Here is a 13,536-nt window from a genome sequence, read left to right as displayed (position 1 = left end):
AAAAGAATTTCAATAAGAAATAACAGCAGGTAAGCGCCATATAAATTCACATGTTGTATTTGAATAGTACGTCTATGCGTATGAGTACAGGTAATGTGATAAAAAAAGGAATACAATTGCGGAACCTGCTGAGACCAGGGGGAAGAAGCTGAGTGCGGATCCGTAATATAGCCGGATGGTCATTGCGGGGAATGTCTAAGGATTCCCTTGCGCGTTCAAGCTGCCTCCGCATCGCCCGTCCTGGTCGGCGCAAAGGTGAACCTGCAAAGGAAATGTAAGAAATGTTTGCGTGCCAGAGAGCGGTTGAGCCGCTGAGTGCGGCCTGTCCTGGCCTTCGCCGGAGTGTTTAATTGAGCTCTGGACGAGCCGGGCTATCCTTCCGTGAAGTAGTTCGGAGTCCCTTGACGGTGTCCGGGAGCTTGGACGTCAACTCGAGGTTCGGCTGCAAGGTGCTGCTCGTTGCTTCTGCTGTTAAGGTAGTGGTGTACTTGTTGGTGCCGAGGGAAGGTTCGGCCTTGCCATTAACCGTGATGACACCGCGTGGACCGGGCATCTTGAGCTTACGGTAGGCATAATGTGGCACCGCGTTGAATCGAGCGAACACGGTTCGTCCGAGCAGTGCCTGATAATCACTGCAGAAAGGGACGATTTCGAAGATTAACTCTTCGGTACGGTAATTTTCTGGTGATCCGAAGACTACCTCAAGGGTAATGGAGCCTGTACAGCTAGCTTCCACACCTGGTATAATGCCTCTGAAACTGGCTTTAGTGGGTTTGATCACCGAATGATCGATGCCCATCTTGCACACTGTGTCCTGGTAAAGCAGATTTAGACTGCTGCCCCCGTCCATAAGGACTCGTGTGAGGTGGAACCCGTCAATTATTGGGTCGAGGACTAGTGCGGCTGGATTGCCCTGATTGGCGTTAACCGGATGATCCCTGCGGTTGAAGGTGACCGGCCCTAGTTTGTATTGTGGGACGACTAGTTCCGTTAAGTCGGCATCCTTGAGGGTGCATATCCGGTCCGAGTTGGGAATTTGGGTGGTGTTTACCACATTCACCGATTGAATATGTGGGGGAAATTTCTTTTGCCCTCCTATGTTCGGTGATCTGGGCTCTTCGTCGCCATCACCACTTTGAGACACCCCTTCTCCGTTTTTGGCGCCTGCCCTACCGGCTTGTTTGAAGACCCAGCATTCTCTGTTGGTATGGGTGGCTGGCGTTCCTGGGGTGCCATTAATTTGGCATTGGCGAACGAGTATGCGGTCCAGACTGGATGGACCCGAATTGTTATTTTTGAGTAGCCCTTTCCGCTGACCGGACTTTGAGCCCCTGAACCCGGCATTAACTGTCGTATCTTCGGCGTTTTCACCAAATTTGCGGCGCTTGTGTTTGTTGCGTCGTGGTTTGCCGTTGCTATCCCTGGCTTCTGATATGCCAGGTTTGCTTGTTGTATTGTTACTATGAACCAACCAGCTATCTTCGCCCGCGCAAAAGCGGGTCATAAGTGTCGTGAGGGCTGCCATGGATTTTGGCTTCTCTTGGCCGAGGTATCGGGCGAGCCATTCATCGCGGATGTTATGCTTAAATGCTGCTAAGGCCTCTGCATCCGGACAGTCAACAATTTGGTTCTTCTTAGTTAGGAACCGGGTCCAGAATTTCCTGGCCGATTCCCCTGGCTGCTGAGTTATATGACTTAAATCGTCAGCGTCCGACGGTCGCACATAAGTGCCCTGGAAATTGTCTAGGAATGCATCTGCCAGGCTCTCCCAACTTCCGATGGAGTTTGCCGGCAAGCTATTGAGCCAATGCTGAGCCGGCCCTTTGAGTTTTAGCGGGAGATACTTGATGGCATGTAAATCATCCCCGCGGGCCATGTGAATGTGGAGGAAGAAGTCTTCTATCCATACCGCAGGGTCTGTAGTACCATCATATGATTCAATGTTTACGGGTTTAAACCCTTCTAGGAATTCGTGATCCATTACTTCATCGGTGAAGCATAAGGGGTGTGCGGCGCCTCTGTGCCGGGCTATGTCACGACGTAGTTCATGCGAGTCCTGTCTGCTGTATTCGGCCCGGCCGGATTTGCTTTTAGTGTATCCGGTGTGACGATCATCGTCCCGCGTTGGGGCGCGCCCCCGTGATCCATAGATCGATCTTGCATGTTTTGCTTTGTTTTCCAATACGTCTCGCAGGTCCCGCGTGTTGCCCCGGGCCTTGGTATTTTTGTTTGAATGACGGCGGGGTGCGGGCTGGAATTCGGGCTGATATGCCTCTCTGTCTCGGCCACGAGGTGGCCGATCAGCCGCATCATATGCTGGTGATGTAGGTTTCAATGCCTCCTCCTCGAGTTGGGGTAGCAACTTGCACTTTGGGTAACTCTTGCTTGGGCGCTCGAGTTCGTATTCCTCGGCCGCTAGGACTTCAGTCCATCTATCCGCTAGCAGATCTTGGTCAGCTCGAAGCTGTTGTTGCTTTTTCTTCAGGCTGTTTGCTTTGGCTATAAGTCGGCGCTTGAAGCGCTCCTGCTCGACGGGATCCTCAGGCACGATAAATTCTTCATCGCCGAGGCTCACCTCGTCTTCGGAGAGAGGCATGTAATTGTCATCCTCTGATTCTTCGTCTGCTGCCTGTTCCTGAGGGCTAGCTTGTTCCTCCTCCCGCTCGAGGTCTAGCTGGAGGGGATTATCGTCGTCTTCGGCACTATCCGGGGTGTTATTGTCTCTTGTGCCGGTATTGCTGCTTTTGCTATGGCGGGACTTAGAGCGGCGTCGCTGACGTCGGTGCTTGGATTGCTTCTTGGAGGGATTATCCTCCGTTGTCTTATCGCCATCCCCTTCTTTGGGGGTGTTCACCATGTATATGTCATACGATGAGGTGGCAGTCCAGCGCCCTATGGGCGGTGGTTCTTGTTCGTCTCCTGCATCATCATCCATAGCGTCGATGTCTTCGGAGCCGAAGTCGAGCATGTCGATTAAATCGTCGATAGTGGCTACTAAGTGGGTGGTGGGTGGGGAGCGAATTTCTTTGTCGTCCGCATCCCATTCTAGCCGGACATAGTTCGGCCAAGGGTCTCCTGATAGGGAGAGAGACCTTAACGAGTTTAGCATGTCGCCAAAGGGCGAGTGCTGAAAGATATCTGCGGAGGTAAACTCCATGATCGGTGCCCAATCGGATTCGATAGGCACGGACGCAGGCGGCTCGGAGCCCATGGCCGGGGACGAATCCAACGGTTCAGCAACACGGGTCTCGTAGGAGGTGAAGTCAGTATTCGGCTCTATCGCCACTGAGTGTGCGGCCTCCGTGGCGGGGTCCATCCACCCGTCCTCAGATGGCGCAATTTGTTCCGGATTGAGGGCCGGAGTAGTTGCAGGTGTGATCTCCCGAACATTGTCCACGGCAGAGCTAAGTCATGCTCGTCGTGATTGTGCGGCGCACCTCACATGGGCTCGAATCCGTCGAAGATCAAGTCTTCGCAGATGTCGGCAGTATAGTTCAAGTTTCCAAACCTGACCTGATGGCCAGGGGCGTAGCTCTCGATCTGCTCCAGATGGCCAAGCGAGTTGGCCCGCAGTACGAAGCCGCCGAATACGAAGATCTGTCCGGGGCCTGGATCGCATCGTTGCTGATGATCGAAGGAGCCATCTAGCCTTACGGTGACGGCACAGTGGAACTCTCAATGAAAGCACCAATGTCGGTGTCAAAACCGGCGGATCTCGGGTAGGGGGTCCCGAACTGTGCGTCTAAGGCAGATGGTAACAGGAGGCGGGGGACACGATGTTTACCCAGGTTCGGGCCCTCTCGATGGAGGTAATACCCTACTTCCTGCTTGATTGATCTTGATGATATAAGTATTACAAGAGTTGATCTACCACGAGATCGTAGAGGCTAAACCCTAGAAGCTAGCCTATGGTATGATTGTTGTTGTCCTACGGACTAAACCCTCCGGTTTATATAGACACCGGAGGGGGCTAGGGTTACACAGAGTCGGTTACAAGAGAGGAGATCTACATATCCGTATTGCCAAGCTTGCCTTCCACGCCAAGGAGAGTCCCATCCGGACACGGGTCGAAGTCTTCAATCTTGTATCTTCATAGTCCAACAGTCCGGCCAAAGGATACAGTCCGGCTGTCCGAGGACCCCCTAATCCAGGACTCCCTCAAGTGCCTATACCATGTACTCAAGTCTCCTTTGATGGTGAAGAAGGTGATGGAGGTGGTACTGTAGTGGCGAGCTTATCCAGCTTGCGGCGGAGGCTAAAATTATCATCGCTCAGCTCCTCATTCTCTAGCCCATAGGATTTTTATAAGCTGTTCTGTAGGCCCAAAGTGCATCATCCAATTTCTTAGACCAATTCTTTCGGGACCTATTGATAGTCTTTTGTAATATTAGTTTTATTTCTCTATTGCTAAGTTCAACTTGACCACTAGTTTGAGGATGATAGGGTGATGCAATTCTATGGTTAACATCATACTTAGCAAGCATTTTATGGAAAGCACCATGAATAAAGTGTGAACCACCATCAGTCATTAAATATCTAGGCACTCCAAACCTTGGGAAAATAACTTCTTTAAGCATTTTAATGGAAAGTGTTATGATCAGCACTACTAGTTGGAATAGCTTCTACCCACTTAGTAACATAATCACCAACAACCAAAATATGTGTATACCCATTAGAGGAAGGAAAAGGTCCCATGTAATCAAAACCCCAAACATCAAATGGTTCAACAACAAGTGAGTAATTCATAGGCATTTACTGACGCTTACCGATATTACCTATCCTTTGGCATTCATCACAAGATAAAACAAACTTACTGGCATCATTGACAATAAAAACCAGATTGCAATACCTTGTGAGCAGTTCTATCTCCCACATGATGTCCTCCATAAGCTTCGGAATGACATTTCTGTAGGATTTGTTCCTGTTCATGCTTAGGTACACAACATCTAATAATACCATCTAATCCTTCTTTATAAAAGATGTGGGTCATCCCAAAAGTATTGTCTTAAATCATTGAAGAATTTTTTCTTTTGTTGGTATGTGAAACTAGGTGGTATATATTTACCAACAATGTAATTAGCATAGTCAACATACCAAGGTGTGTTATGAGAAACATTTGTTGCAGCTAGTTGTTCATCAGGAAAACTATCATCAATAGGTAGTGGGTCATCAAGAATATTTTCTAACCTACACAAGTTATCAGCTACCGGGTTCTCACCTCCTTTGCTATCAGTGATATGTAAATCAAATTCTTGTAGCAAGAGAACCCACCAAATAAGTCTAGGTTTAGCATCTTTCTTTTCCATAAGATATTTTAGCAGCATGATCAGTGTGAACAATTACTTTGGAATCAACAATGTAAGATCTGAATTTATCACAAGCAAACACAACTGCCAAAAATTCTTTTTCAGTAGTAGCATAATTTATTTGGGCACTGTCTAGAGTTTTGCTAGCGTAATGAATAACATTTAGTTTCTTATCAACTCTTTGTCCTAGAACAGCACCAACAACATAATCACTAGCATCGCGCATAATTTCAAAAGGCAAGTTCCAATCAGGTGGTTGAACAATAGGTGCAGAAGTTAAGGCTTTCTTAAGTGTTTCAAAAGCTTCTACACAATCATCATAAAAACAAATGGAACATCCTTTTGTAAAAGATTTGTAAGAGGCCTAAAAATTTGAGATAAGTCTCTAATAAACCTCCTACAGAAACTAGCATGTCCAAGGAAACTACGAATACCTTTAATATCTTTAGGACATGGCATTTTCTCAATTGCATCCACTTTAGCTTTATCCACCGCAATACCTCGTTCAGAAATTTTATGCGCCAAGACAATATTTACATTAACCATAAGGTGGCACTTCTCCCAATTCAAGACAAGATTAGTTTGCTCACATCTCTGCAAGACTCGATCAAGGTTGCTTAAGCAATCATCAAAAGAAGTTCCGTTAACGAAAAAATCATCCATGAAAACCTCAACAATCTATTCACAAAAATCCGAGAATATAGCAGTCATACATCTTTGAAAGGTAGCAGGTGCATTGCATAAACCAAAAGGCGTACGTCTATAAGCATAAGTTCCAAAAGGACAAGCAAAGGTAGTTTTCTCTTGATCAGGTTGTGAAACAGGTATTTGAGAAAAAACAGAATTTCCATCAAGAAAACAAAAGTGTGTCATCTTAGATAGTGTTTCTAGCATTTGATCAATAAAAGGTGGAGGGTAATGATTTTTCTAGTTACTTTATTTAATTTTCTGAAATCAATTACCATTCTATAGCAGTGACAATTCTTTGTGGAATAAGTTCATTTTTATCATTAGGAACAACACTAATACCTCCCTTCTCAGGGACACAATGAACAGGACTTATCCATCTACTATCAGCTATGGGATAGATAATACCTGCTTCCAGAAGCTTTAATATTTCAGTTCTTACCACTTCTTTCACCTTAGGATTCAAACATCGTTGGTGATCAACAACGGGTTTAGCATCTGGTTCCATATTAATCTTGTGCTGATAGAGATTGGGACTAATGCCCTTAAGATCATCAAGAGTATATCCAATAGCAGCTTGGTGCTTCTTCAGAATTTTCAATAATCTTTCTTCTTCATGTTCTGAAAGGTTAGCACTAATAATAATAGGATATATCTTTTTCTCATCAAGATAAGCATATTTCAAAGTGTCAGGCAATTGTTTTAATTCAAACACAGGATCACCTTTAGGTGGAGGAGGACCTCCTAGAGTTTCAATAGGCAAATTGTGTTTAAGCTGAGGTTGTTGTTCAAAGAATATTTTATCTATTTCATTTCTTTCACGCAAGTGCATATGATTTTCATGGTCGAGCAAATATTGTTCTAGTGGATCAGTAGAGGCATGGCAATAGAAGCAAGACCAATTATTTCATCCTTACTAGGTAATTCTTCATCACGAGGTTGTCTACTAAAATTAGAGAAATTAAATTCATGAGACTCATCACCAAAGCTAACACTGACAGTTTGTTTATGACAATCTATAGTAGCATTGACAGTGTTTAAGAAAGGTCTACCAAAGATAATGGGACAAAAGTTATCTTGTGGGGAACCAAGAAATAGAAAATCACCAGGATATTTTATTTCCCGACACAAGACTTCAACATCTCTAATGATCCCCAGTGGTGTGATGGTGTCTCTATTAGCAAGTTTAATACTAACATCTATGTCTTCTATTTCAGTGGGTGCTATATCATTCATAATTTCTTGGTATAAGGTAAAAGGAATAGCACTCACACTAACAGCTAAATCATGTAGGCCATGATAGCAATGATCTTCTATTTTAACTCAGACAACAGGCATGCCAACAACAGGCCCATGTTTATCTTTTTCATCGGGCTTAGCAATTCTAGCAGCTTCATCACAGAAGTAAATAATATGCCCATCAATATTTTCTACCAAGAGATCTTTAACCATAGCAACACTAGGTTCTACTTTTATTTGTTCTGAGGGTCTAGGTGCTTTAATATTACTTTTGCAAACCATAGTTGAAACCTTAGCATGTTCCTTTATCCTAATAGGGAAAGGTAGTTTTTCAATATAAGCAGTGGGCACAACTGGATCAACATTGTAAATGATAGTTTCATCTTTAGCTATTACCGGTTCTTTAATTTCTTCTTTAATAGGGGGTGATATTTAAACCACTTCTCTTTAGGGAGATCAACATGAGTAGCAAATGATTCACAAAAAGAGGCTACTATCTCACAGTCAAGTACATATTTAGTGCTAAACTTGTGAAAAGCATCGGTATTCATAGATTTAACACAATCGAACTCAAGCTTAATACCTACTCTTTACCTTCATCGAGTTCCCAGTCTTCAGAGTTGCGTTTAATTCTTTCTAAAAGATCCCACCTGAATTCAATAGTCTTCTTCATGAAAGAACCAGTACAAGAAGTATCGAGCATGGATTGATCATCACGAGAAAGCCGAGTATAAAAGTTCTGAATAATAATTTCTCTCGAGAGGTCATGATTGGGGCATGAATATAACATTGACTTAAGCCTCCCCTAAGCTAGAGCGACAGTTTCTCCTTCAGGAGACCAAAAATTATATATATAATTCTGATCACGATGAACTAGATGCATAGGATAAAACTTTTGGTGAAATTCCAATTTCAATTGATTCCAGTTCCAAGATCCAATATCATCGCATAGCCTATACCATGTCAATGACTTTCCCTTCAAAGATAAAGGGAAAACCTTCTTCTTAGCTTCATTGCAAGCTTAAATAATCCACAAATTTCATCCACATATATCAAGTGCATATTAGGATGTTCGGTTCTATCTCCTGCATAAGGATTAACTAGCAGTTGTTCTATCATACCTAAAGGAATTTCATAACCAATATTTTCAGTAGGTTGAGGGGCAACTAATTGTGCTTCTGGTCGAGGTGAAAATACCCCGAACAAACCCCTCAAATGATGGTTTTCCATAGTAGTAAGTGACAATAAATTTCAGCACACAGTATAAATTTTTCCTTACCAATTCCACTTACCAAGAGCGCTTCACTCCCCGGCAATGGCGCAAGAAAAGAGTCTTGATGACCCAAAAGTATAGGGGATCAATCGTAGTCCTTTCAGTAAGTAAGAGTGTCGAACCCAACGATGAGCAGAAGGAAATGACAAATGGTTTTCAACAAGGTAATTTCTGCAAGCACTGAAATTGTTGGTAACATGTAGTTTGATAGCAAGATGATTTGTAACGGGCAAGTAACGATAACGGTAAATAAAGTGAAGCAAGGTAGACCAATCCTTTTGTGGCAAAGGACGGGCCAAAACGGTCTCTTATAATAAGTTTGTTCTTGAGGGTACATGGGAATTTCATTCACTTTCATCATGTTGGTTTGGTTTGTGTTTGCTACTTTGCTAATTTGATATGTGGGTGGACCGGTGCTTGGGTGTTGTTCTTACTTGAACAAATCTCCCACTTATGATTAACCCAAGTTCTGCCTCGAGACAGCGGCGCTCTGTCCCTAAAGTCCTCCCCTTATTTTTTCTAGGTCAAAATGACCTATATACCAGAAGATGGGCACCGGAGGTGGGCTGGGCTGAGCAGAACCCACCAGGGCGCGCCTGGGGGCCTAGCGCGCCCTGGTGTCTTTTGTTACGTAGACACATTGAGCCTCCATTTAAATCCAAAGTGCGCAAACATAATGTGTCGGCGCGTTGCAGTTGCCCTACGTCATACAACCGATATGTAGTCTGATCCCGACGTTTTTTTGAACACAGTACAGACGCAAGCGCTCATATACACGCGCATACACTCACCCCTATGATCGCACACACACGCACACCCTACCCCTATGAGCACCTCCGAAAGACTGAGCCGACATATCATCTTGAAATTTACGAACTCACCGTAGGCACCTCGTCGTCGATGGGAATGTCTCCTCCCACTGAATGCGCATTGCCGGAAATCCTGAAATAAATCCAGGAATAAATGCGAGCACTAGGATTTGAACCCTGGTGGGCTGGGGATACCACGGTCCCTTGGTTCCAGTAGCACGCAAGGATCCTATTTTGGACGTGAATAGCGAAGGAGGAAAAATCAATGAATCCAACAAGAAATAGAAGATGACTTCATATCGATCGGCGGATCCAGCGGCGGCTACGAAGCAGTCCCGCCAAACGCAATGAGTCTGTTATGTTGGAACTGTTGCGGCTTGGGGTCAGACACGACAGTCGGCGAGCTTCGCTGGTTAGTAAAAACTTATCGCCCCTCTTTCCTCTTCCTTTCTGAAACAAAGATGTTGGATAATAAAGCAAAGAATTTTATGTGGTCGTTGGGTTACTCTAGTTCATTTGTTGTTAGTTGCCTAGGTCTCAGCGAAGGTTTCGCGCTTTTTTGGTTACAACCTTTTTCAGTAGAGCTAAAAGGTTTTAATCAACGGTGTATTGGTGTGGTTATTACGCAGCCGGATGTTGTTCCGTGGCGTGTGACCTTTGTCTATGGTGAGCCACAATGTGAAATCCATAATGTGTCTTGGGATTTACTTCGTCGCTTGAACCGTGATTGGACTGGGCCATGGTTGTGTTGTGGTGATTTCAACGAGGTTGTAAGCCATGACGAGTACGTGGGTCCGAATGATCGCTCTGAGGCACATCGGCGCTCTTCAGGGATTGCCTTGAAGATTGCGGCCTCGTAGACTTGGGCTATACGGGCCCAAAGTTTACATGGACTAATCGCCAAGATGCCGACACCCATGTCAAGGTGCGTCTTGACCGGGTTGTTGGTAATGGCGAGTTCTCACTGTTGTTTGATGACTATGAGGTAAATAATGTTATCACCATGACATCCGACCACTATGCGGTTTTCATCCTGTTGAACAGAGTTGATCATAGTAGAGATAATGCTCCGGTGCAGCAGGGTTTCCGCTTTGAGGCCATGTGGTTGCGAGCGCCTGATTATCGAGATGTGTTGGAAAATGCATGGCGTGAACATAGCAATGGGGTTTGCTCGCTTCAGTCGACTTGGTCCAACCTGCAACAAGTGGCGGGCTTGCTAAAGGATTGGAGCACGGTGACTTTTGGCTCTGTAAGGAGATAGATCGCCAAGTTGGAACGGAGACTGCATGCCCTGCGGCGGCAAGCAGTTTCCACAGAAGTGATCGCTAGTGAATGAGCCATCGGGGCTGAACTTTGTGAACTTTTTGAAAGAGGAGAGATAATTGCTCGACAACAATCAAGAGGGGATTGGCTCCGCGAGGGAGACCGTAATACTGAATTCTTTCATGCCAGGGCGTCTGCAAGATGACATACTAATAAAATTAAGGTGTTGATTAAAGATGATGGTACGAGTTGTTCGGGTCAGGGTGGTATGAAGAATATGGTTCAGGATTTCTATGGGAACTTATTCACATCATAACCATGTATTGCTTCAGACGAGGTTCTTGATGCGATACCATAGAAAGTTGATGCGGCAATGAATGATAGTCTCTGTAGACCCTTTATAGAGGACGAGATCAAAACAGCTCTTTTCCAGATGGGCCCGACGAAAGCGCCGGATACAGATGGGTTCCCAGCTTTGTTTTACCAAACACACTGGGAATTTCTCAAACATGAGATCTGTGCCGCTGTGCGAGGCTTTCTATTGGGGGAAACAGTTCTAGAGGGTCTGTGTGATTTTGTGATTCTTCTTATTCCAAAGATAGCAAACCCAGAGCACCTCACTAATGTCCGCCCGATAAGTTTGTGTAATGTTCTGTACAAGATTGCATCGAAGGTCTTAACGAATAGACTTAAGGTGTTTTGCCAGACATTATTTTTAAGTATCATAGTGCTTTTGTTCCAGGAAGGTTGATTATAGACAGTGCTCTGATTGCGTATGAGTGCTTGCATACCATCCGGAGACAACGCTCCAAGCGCCCTTATTTTGCACTCAAGTTGGACATGATGAAAGCCTACTACCGTGTTGAGTGGTCTTTCCTTCATGACTGCACGAGTAAACCGGGCTTTACTCCATGATGGATTGACATGGTGATCTGGTGTGTAAAGATTGCTAGATATGCAGTTAGAGTTAATGGGGAGCTCACCGATCCAGTTGTCCCATCTCGTGGTATTCGACAGGGTGATCCCATTAGTCCCTATATATTCCTTCTTTGCACTGAAGGTTTATCATGTCTGTTGCAGCAAAAGGAGCGCCTTGGTGAGCTACATGGTTTACGTAATGGTCGACAAGTCCCTCCAATCTCACATCTGTTGTTTGCAGACGATAGTATCTTTTTGTGCAAAGAGTGATTGCCATACGGTGGAGTCGTTGCGTTCCACTCTAATGGCCTACTGTGATGCCTCTGATTAGAAGATAAATTTGAGGAAGTCCTCAATTTTCTTTGGCTCTAGGTGTTCGCACAGTGTTAAACAAGAGGTTAAGAACATACTGCAGGTTCACAATGAAGTACTACAAGACACATACCTTGGTATGCCTACTGTGATAGGCCTAGTTGTCTGTGGTTCTTTTAGTTTCTTGCCTGGTCGTGTGTGGAAGAGCATACATGGATGGACTGGTCGGCCCTTGTCAAGTGCCGATAAGGAGGTACACTTGAAAGCGGTTGTGCAGTCCATACCGGCTTATGTTTTGAGCTGCTTATGTTGGGAAACATTGCATGGAAAACAATTTTTTTCTATGCACATGCAAGATCTATCCATGGAGATGCATAGCTACGAGAGGGGAAGAGCATCTACATACCCTTGAAGATCGCAAAGCGGAAGCGTTTATCAATGCGGTTGATGTAGTCGTACACCTTCATGATCCGTCCCGATCAAGTACAGAACGTACGGCACCTCCGCGTTCAACACATGTTCAGCTTGATGACGTCCTCGCCTTCTTGATCCAGCAAGACGGGCGAAGTAGTAGATGAGTTCCGGCAGCACGACGGCGTGGTGACGGTGTTGGTGAAGAACAATCTCCACAGGGCTTCACCAGGCACAACGGAAACTATGACGGGGGATAAACTAGAGGGGACAGGGTTGCCGACAGACGGCTTGGTGATTCTTGATGTGTTCCGGGTGCTAGCCCTGCCCCTCTATTTATATGTTAAGCACTGGGGTCAAAACTTGGAGAAAAAGCCTCCTCAAAGTCGGTTTTGCCCGCAAGGAAGAGTCCTTCTCGGACTTCTAGGACCAGACGCCACAATCCTTGGTGCCTGGCCCAGACGCCATGGGGCAGGGTCTCCGACGTTTGGCCCCCTGGCCTCCGCAAAACTCCTTACGCACCGACCTAAAGCCCCGTGGGCTTTACCCCTTGGCCGGACCATATCATCCTATATATCAATCTTTACCTCCGGACCATTCCGGAGCTCCTCGTCATGTCCGTGATCTCATCCGGGACTCCGAACAACATTCGTCCACCAACATACATAACTCATATAGTACTATATCATGAACGAACGTTAAGCGTGCGGACCCTACGGATTCGAAAACTATGTAGGCATGACCGAGACACCTCTCTGGTCAATAACCAATAGCGGAACCTGGATGCCCATATTGGCTCCTACATATTCTACAAAGATCTTTATCAGTTGAACCTTATGACAAGATACGTAATTCCCTTTGTCCATCGGTATGTTACTTGCCCGAGATTCGATCGTCGGTATCTCTATACCTAGTTTAATCTTGTTATCGGCAAGTCTCTTTACTCGCTCCGTAATACATCATCTTGCAAATAACTCCTTAGTTACTTTGCTTGCAAGGCTTCTTATGATCTATATTGCCGAGAGGGCCCAGAGATACCTCTCCGAAACTCGAAGTGACAAATCCTAATCTTGATCTATGCCAACTCAAAAAACACCTTCGGAGATACTTGTAGATCATCTTTATGATCACCCAGTTACGTTGTGATGTTTGATAGCACACAAGGTATTCCTCCGGTATCCAGGAGTTGCATAATCTTATAGTCGAAGGAATATGTATTTGACATGAAGAAAGCAACAGCAATAAGCTGAACGATAATGATGCTAAGCTAACGAATGGGTCTTGTCCATCACATCATTCTCCTAGTGATGTGATCCCG

Source organism: Aegilops tauschii, chromosome 1 (genome assembly GCF_002575655.3).
Source record: "Aegilops tauschii subsp. strangulata cultivar AL8/78 chromosome 1, Aet v6.0, whole genome shotgun sequence".
NCBI classification, from domain to species: domain Eukaryota; kingdom Viridiplantae; phylum Streptophyta; class Magnoliopsida; order Poales; family Poaceae; genus Aegilops; species Aegilops tauschii.
Note: the sequence above shows the minus strand (reverse complement) of the source record.